This window comes from Primulina huaijiensis, chromosome 6, assembly GCF_012295235.1.
Source record: "Primulina huaijiensis isolate GDHJ02 chromosome 6, ASM1229523v2, whole genome shotgun sequence".
Taxonomy (NCBI): domain Eukaryota; kingdom Viridiplantae; phylum Streptophyta; class Magnoliopsida; order Lamiales; family Gesneriaceae; genus Primulina; species Primulina huaijiensis.
Genome location: NC_133311.1, coordinates 15931861 through 15940416, shown reverse-complemented (window position 1 = coordinate 15940416; position 8556 = coordinate 15931861). Strand labels below are relative to the sequence as shown.

The window sequence follows — 8556 nt, the reverse complement described above, 5'->3', positions numbered from 1 at the left end:
ATAAGTTCGAATCCACTTTGAAACAAAAATCTCATTTTTTTTTTGAGTCGAGGAGATGATTGTTATTGAGTTTCAAACTCGAAATGTCGTTCTAAATGTGAAATCTTGATGTCAGATGAACTAAAAAGGCAGCAACGAAAACCTCATTTCTATTTATAAAATAATGAAAAATAATTGTATGTGTTGAGTAAGAGTCATTGAAAAAATAGGCCACCTAAGTTTGAGAGTTGGAAAAAAAAGAAGCTAGAGTTGAATATGCACAAAGCCTGCAAATTATTCTTGGGCCTTTGCAAGAATCCGTTAGGAGAAAATGAGCCTAAAACCCGGTTCAGACCGGCCCGGCTTATGGATTAACAAAATGTTGCTGCCCAGGATCGAACTGGGGACCTTCAGTGTGTAAGACTGACGTGATAACCACTACACCACAGCAACTTGTCTTTCTTAGTCTCAAAGTATTTATATTTAATATAAATATTGTTTTTCAAAAATCAGAATAAAAATACTGCAGAGGGCGTGGTGTCGGCTTGGGAATGTACAAGTGCTGGGCTACCAAGCTCTCTCATGTCTTCTGAACCTCAACGGATTCCTCCCCGCGTGTAAATTTAATTTCAACATTCAATCTTTAAGCGACTCACATTGTGATTTGTTGACGCATTTCGTCGAACAGTTTCAGGGACTGCCAAGAGACCGAGGCATCATGTTTCGCCGGAACGGCCTTCACCGAGTCAAAGTTCCGGGTAAAAACGTCATATGCTTTGTAATGCCGTTTTTCGCAATATATCGGTGGAACAGAATAAATCGGAGAAACAGAACGATTTTTATCCGATTTTTTGATATTTTATATGGCTTGTTTTAAGTATTTACATTTTTATGTGTTTGTGTTGTTTTTAACTTTCTTAATTTATTCATATTTCTTCATCTAAGTTCAGAACATAAAATTAAAATTATGACAGCATCTACTTAAAAATAGTAAACTATTTAATTAATTTTTTCATATACATTTATGATAGAATATTATTAATGCTAGTAATATTTGTGATATTTTTACTAATTTCTGAAAATTTTTAATTTTTTTTATAAATTTGTGACCATTCCAAAACCACTGCATAACATTGGAATGGGAACGGTGGTTACCGCAACTAACACCGCTACTGTTCCGACGAACCATGCGAGGTATATGACTGTTAGCGTCACCTACACTGAACCTAATCCAATGAGAGAAGGCTTTTCTGAACATACTAGTTACCTCAACAGCATTGTAAGTTTTCTGTGGCACGTTTTGATAGAAACGTCCGTGGAATCCTAATGGAGTTTCTGTTCGTAGTTGAATTTGGTACATAGCACATTGACTAGTTTTCGGGTTTCTTGTATAAATTCTGGTTTACGGAACCTTTTTTTTTTGCTGTCTGGGCTGAATGGCATCGTTCTGCATGTTGAACGTTGTGCAGTTCAGTCTCCTGATACGAGTTTCTGTTTGCAAGTTGATTTTGAATGTCAGTTAACTAGCCCCATAGTTGTATATCTGTGGTGTGAGATCAACTGGATCATAGTGCACTTGGCTTGATCTAACCTGTGCAGGGTCGTACATGGAAAATTATTACAAGGGCATTGATTTAATGTGTACTGATGTACACGGGAGAATGAGGGAACTAGCCTAGAAACTTGCTTCAAGTCAGTTTGAAGTTTGTTACATGACTTTAAGCAAGAAGCAACAACTTGTGTTATTTGCAGTTGATGCATGTTTTCTCTCAAAACTTGCATGAATTTCAATTCGTCATCTACATTTTTGTGGCAATTTTTTTCATGCACAAAAATTTATAGGAAGTTGAGATTGCTCTTGATACGGTCAGTGGCTGCTGATTTGCAGAATGATAAGCGAGAAAGAGTGGGAAGGCCAGTCGTGATATAACAGTGAATAGAAAAAAAGTCATTTTTCAGGTGCGTATGTAAAAGAAAGCTTTTGTCATTTACATTATATTATCTCATAAATATCACATACGATATTCCGTTTTCCAGTGAAATAGGGTTACTTCTACCATTTGATTGGAAAAGCCAATGAATTCTTCCATTAGCAGGACTAGTAAGCAAACAAGACAAAAACTTGTGTGAGACGGTCTCCCGGGTCGTATTTTGTGAGACGGATCTCTTATTTGGGTCATCCATGAAAAAATATTACTTTCTATGTTAAGAGTATTACTTTTTATCGTGAATATCGGTAGAGTTGACCCGTCTCACAGAAAAAGATTCGTGAGACCGTCTCACAAGATACCTACTCAGCAAATAAAGATGAAGTAATAGAACAGGCAGAAAAAGATTTAGCGATGATTGTAACTTGTGAATCAATCTATATCTCACCTAGTAAAAGAGCTCCAAGGAACAGATTTTTGGAAGCTTAGGCATGCTTATTCTCGTGGGGTATGTGTATAATGTCTTCTTATCTTGCAATCTGGAAGAAATTTCACAAACTTACTCATGTTTTCCTTTGATTAAAGGTTCAGGAATATGTTGAAGCTGTAACATTCTGTAATTTTTGCAAGACTGGTGGTTTTTTAGATCTGAATGAAATCAATGCCTATTAATATCACTAAGTGATCCCACAGTCGGCCTCTAAAGATTAATTTACTTAATTATTTCCTGGGGGAATTTTCTGAAATTATGCTTATTTAAAAGATTTTACTTAGACACACAACAAAGAAAACAACAGTATGATGAGTTTTAGCTGACATGTTAAGCTCACATCGTGCGTAACTTTAAAAACTAGACCATGTGCAATGCTGCAGTTTATTCACAACTATGTCGCTGATAACGATTTTTTATTGTTCATGTTCGAGTGAGAGGATCGGAGCATATTCGGCTCGGCGACCCTGAAGATACCACCTTTTCTTTGTTGGTGGTGCCTAATACAGATTGATGGCACACTGAGGATCATCACTTGTTCAAAATTTTATTACTCCCCTGTTTAGTTCGTTGGAAAAAAAACAGCAAAATATCGATGTGCTAATAATTTGAAAGGTTGCAATTGTCTGCTGGATCCCCGTGAGTCGCGTTTTTGTTCCTTACACGACTAAAGATACCTACGGCAGCTGGCTAACTGGACTGATGTGACTTCGTTGAAATGGATGAGCCAGGTAAGGAGCTCCAATGGGTCAAATCAATAATTTATAGTTTTTAGGTAATTTGAGTGAAGATAATGGCTTCAATAGCACCTGCAAACAATGAAAGGAACTCGTGAATGGGCGCCGGAGGGGTGTCCGGCGTGGCCACTCCGATGCTTAAGTCAGCAGGTTGAAGATGAACAAAAGCAATATTTGGTAGAAAATATGTATAATGCTTAAGAGTTCCAAGATTTCAGAATCTGTAAATGACATTAATACATGCTATTTATAGTAGAAGATGAGATAGGTACCTCGATTCCAGTGTTACCTACTAAGTATGACAAGTCGGCTGCCCATACCCTATCTTCTGATGACTTCTAAGACACTCCAAGCCCAAGTTGTTCTGACAGATTAGACGTCCTGTATGAATCATACTCGAGTGTGGTTCAATTCTCGAGGTGCCCCGGGCAATTGGTTACCCGGGTACCTGTATGAGAGCCCGGGCTATGATGACTGCCCGGGAAGAGGAAAAATGCCTGGGTGCTTGCGCGAGAGACCGGGCTGTTCGGAGAATACTTGGGAAATATGTAGTGCTCGGGCTCTTGATGGTGTCCGGGTCATCAGCGACCCGGAGCCTTATGGGGGTATCACCACCCATCCCTAAAATAGTCGGGCTAGAGCTTGACTCGCTGTCCCGATCAGCCCAAGATAATTAACAATGTACAACATCGGAGCCTTCAAATATCCCAGAGATGAGATGAAATGCTGAGACCTCCTATCCCCCGGACTCATAATAACTTATTGTCTAACATTCTTGGGCCCTCTCGTTATTACCACGATGACACGTGTCATAGCATGAATTCCCGCCTAAAAGATGTTTCGCATTCCGAGAAGTGGATAAGTCTGATGTCTCGATAACCGTATACGTCTTTTCACCTCTTGGCACCATTTCCAAAAACACATCCTAGACGTTCGTGCATTTATAGATCAACGGCTGTGATTAGATCCTTCCTCCTATACATACTAGGCCTCTCGTTTTCGAAAAAACACTTTCAAATTCAAACTCTCGGCGAAGCCCTTGCAAAATTTTTGCTCGAAGCTCCTCGGCGAAAAATACTCAACTCCGACACTCCTACCGTCTTTCCTCCCAAAAATTTGTAAGTTCTCGCTTTCGAATTATGTCTGAATCTACCTCTTCGACTTCAGGAGCCAATGCGCGAGGCTCGCCTAGTGATGAGTCCATCGCGCTACGCTTTGATTCCTCTCCTTCTCCGCCTCGCCGCTCTATTACTCAGCCTCCTAAAAAACCCTCCGTTCACCAAACTAAACAAATCTCTTCTAGACCCTCCGCTCCTAGCCATGCCCGAGCTCTTGTCAAGAGCAAGGGTAAGGGTAAAGCCCGGGCCTCGAGCCCTCCTTCTAACGAGACCCCGGGAGCTCCCTGGTTCTCCTCCATGAGCAGCACCCTGCGCTCGGGGGCAGAAGAGGAGCTTCGGGCTCTGGGTTGTATCCCCTCTACTTTTTCCATCCTGATCCCTGGTCCTTCTGATCGGACAGATCGCCCCCCACCCGGCTATACTACATTTTTCCGGGATCAAGTTAGAAATGGTCTCCGGTTCCCCCTCCCTTCTTTCTATATCGAGGTTGCCAAATTTTTTGGTGTGCCTGTTAATCAACTTCATCCCAACTCTTTCAGGATTATGGCCTCGACCTATGTCTTTTTTAAAATGAACAACCTTCTCATCACCCCCTCATCCTTCATTATTACTTTACTTGTCGGCTCGGGGATAATGTATTTTCCCTGACTGCCCGGCTAAACGCCAAATTCCTTGATGATATCCCCTCTTCTCAGAAGGGTTGGAAAGGAAAGTATTTCTTTATCCAACTCTTAGGCCCCCTCCCCTGTCTTACCGGTTTTCTCCCTTCACTACCCCCTCAACCTACCCTTCCCAAGGCCTATAAATATGAAGAACCCTCTCTAATAAGCCAGCAATTAGTAGAGGGTAAAAAATACCCCTCCACTATTCTTATCTCCACTGATAACTTGATAGCATACGGGTTGAGCGCCCGGGCCGAGGACCCCCTGGACCGGGTAATCGACGAAGCTGCAGGCTCGGGTTATCAACCCGGTAATGCATCTCTCTTCCTTTCTCTTATCTTTTGTTTTTTGCTTATCTTTATTTAATTTCTCATAACCCTGTACCTCTTTATTCAGATAACTCCGAGATGCAGGCGGCCTTTGCCAAGAAGCGGGCAGCTGAGAAGGCGGCTCGAGAGAAGGAAATGGCAGCTCGCCGAGCAGCTGTTGAGGAGGAAAAGAGGCGAGTGGAGGAGGAGGCAGCCCTGAGGGATGAAGCGGCCCAGGCTAATACTTCCCGGGATCAAGAAGAGAGCAGAGTCAGGGCTAAGGATGCGGCCGAGCTTTTAGAAGATGCTGAAGACCTCATCCCTCTTAGGCAGAGGAAAAGAAAAGCTCTCGCAGTCCCCGAGCAGATTATTCTGGAGGATTTCCCCGAGGGTGGCCAGGGCACTTCTCGGTCTGCTCAATCAACTCCCCTTCGCCAACAACCCTCCAATGAACCCGGTCAAGAGCTCCCTCAAGCTGATCAGCCTACTCGGGCTAATATATTTTTTGAGGGAGCTACTACTACTGGTGTTACGCGTCTCAAGCAGATACTCAACCCTGCTGAGGAGGCACTTTTGAGGAGTAATCCCGCCAGTGTTAGATTCTTGGAGGGATCAAACCGACTCTTATCTGTAAGTTATATCCTTATTTCTTTTCTCTTCTTTTGTTGTTCCTTTGTTGCTATATGCTATTTGTTGTTTTTCTTACAGGCTGCTCATATGATCATCTCGGCCTTTGAGGAGGTAGCTGCAGTGGCCACGAAAAAGGGACAGCATGCCCGGACTGCTCAAGAAATCAATGATCAACTGCAAGGGGAGCTTGCTCGGGCTCAGAAAATTCATGAGGATAAAACCGCCGGTCTCCAAGCTTCCCTAGATAGGGCTAATCAGCAATTGGCCTCTGCCCAGATTGCCCGGGATGAGAGTGTGGCCCGGGAAGAGAGCCTTGGGAGGCAGATTGCCCTCCTAGAGTCCCGAGTTGGCTAACTTGAGGATGAAGCCAGCATACAGCAGCACCGGGCCGTTGCTGCAGAGGATAGGCTTAGGCTCCTGCAACTGACTCAAGAGGAATGGCGAGCCGTCTTCCTTCACTCTTCGGAATTTCAAGCGGCTGTTGAAGACAAGTCTTATAACTACTTCAAAGTCGGCTTCCAAAAATGCCAAGAGCAGTTTGAGGAAGAAGGCCTTATCCCGACAGACAAGGAGGGCTTCCCGGACATAGATAAAGCCATCGATTCCCTTCCCAAGGACGATGCTGCTGACCAGGAAGTTGAAAAGGTTCCTGAAGAGCCCGGGGAGCAATCCTCTCTAGTAAATTTAGAATAGGATTGCTATTTCTTTTTTTTCTTTTTTTTTTTTTTGGTAACTTTCAGCCTTCAAGTTTTTACAAATAATAGTATAGCTTTCTTCATATGTAATCTGTGTCTTAAAGATGCTTGGATAAATCCTCAACCACCCAATCACTAGAACTTAAAAAATTTTAAGTGTTCCAAACTAACCGAGAATTTTGATAAATAACTCTGAATAAGGAACCAGTTACCCGGGTGCAAATCCATGTGCTTCTGCTATGTGCAAGAATCATATATATGTATATATTTTAGGTTAAGACATAGTCTTGAAGGACCAGGAAATATAAACCTTGGATCAGGAAGCTTGTTCTGGAATGCAAGAATGGTCGAGATATGGAACCCCGTGCCAAGGTGTTCATACCCTGGGCTTTTAGAACCAAGGTGCGGAGCCTTGGGCCGGGGAACATGTCCCGGGACTTGTGAATGGTCGAGGTGTGGTTCTCCGAGCCAGGGTGTAGTGCCATGGGCTTTTAGAACCAAGGTGCGGAGCCTTGGGCCGGGGAACATGTCCCGGGACTTGTGAATGGTCGAGGTGTGGTTCCCCGAGCCAGGGTGTAGTGCCCTGGGCTTTTAGATTGGTTCTTCCCGAGTCTAAGATACGACGAATAATATAATACTTCTCTTTGAGAAAAACAGATCTTTCATTATATCTTCAACCAATCAATTACATCTGTTAGGCATAGTACTGCTTTAAATTAAATACATTCCAAGGCCTTTTGAGAGAGCGTCCTTGCGTGTCTTCTAAATAAAAAGATCCCGAGCTAACCCTCCGGGTAATTTTATAAGGTCCTTCCCACCGAACTTCTAGTTTCCCAACATCCCCGGCAGGATTAACTTTTTTCATGACTAAATCCCCTATTTGAAAATCTCGAACTCGGACCTTTTTATTGTATGACTTCATGACCCGACCTCGATATGCTTCCATTCGAATTATTGCTCGATCTCTTCTCTCTTCTACCAAATCCAATTCCATGGCCCGACTTTGATCATTGCTGTCTGGGTAAGATTATACCCGGGGAGAAGTTTGCCCAATTTCAACAGGAAGGACTGCTTCAGAACCATATACCAAGTTGAAAGAAGTTTCTTGAGTAGGTGCTCGGGGAGTAGTTCTGTACGCCCAGAGAACACTGGGTAATTCTTCCACCCAGTCTTTTCCCTTACCTTGTAGCCTGGTTTTCAATACTTGTACAATAATTCTGTTAATAACTTATGTTTGACCATTAGCTTGAGGGTAGGCAACAGAAGTAAAAGACTGAGTGCTTTTCATTTCATGACACCAAGATGTAATTACTTTGCCCTGAAATTGTCTCCCATTATCTGAGATTAGTCTTCTGGGCACTCCAAACCGGCACACAATATTCTTCCACAAAAATTTCAATACTTCCTGTTCAGTGATTTTAGCCAATGGCTCGGCTTCTACCCATTTGGAAAAGTAATCCACAGCCACCAGCAAGAACTTCTTTTGAGCCCGGGCAGTTGGGAAAGGGCCAACAATATCCATGCCCCATTGATCAAAGGGGCAAGATGCCCAGATAGGCTTCATGGGAGTGGCCGGACTGTGCTGGAAGTTTGAGTGATGTTGACATCTCTCACAAGCCTGGACCACTCGAGCAGAATTTTGGCTAAGAGTTGGCCACCAGAACCCGGCAAGCATTGTCTTCCGGGCCAAAGCCATTCCTCCGAGATGTTCAGCACAACATCCCTCATGTATTTCTCGGAGGACATAATCCACTTCTCCTTCAGATAAGCATTTTAGCAAAGGTCCCTGGAATGATCTTCTGTATAAGATTTTATTTAAGAGAACAAACCTGGGAGCTTGTCTCTTGATTTTTTGAGCCCGAGTCCTGTCTTCAGGTAATTCATTGGTTGTAATGAATTTGATCAATGGTGTCATCCAGGAGTCCTCGGGCACTGGTAATATTTCTTCCTCGGTGGACAAGACCAAATGGGAAACATGCAAAATTTCCCGGGTGGTGACTTCTGATAAT

General features: G+C 43.0%; 1 non-coding gene across 1 annotated transcript; it reads right to left on the bottom strand.

The window, feature by feature from the left end:
- Window positions 1–359: 359 nt before the first annotated feature.
- TRNAV-UAC (transfer RNA valine (anticodon UAC)) lies at window positions 360–432 on the bottom strand. Its single transcript has one exon. It is a non-coding gene; the product is annotated as a tRNA-Val (tRNA).
- Between the last annotated feature and the right edge of the window lie 8124 nt (window positions 433–8556).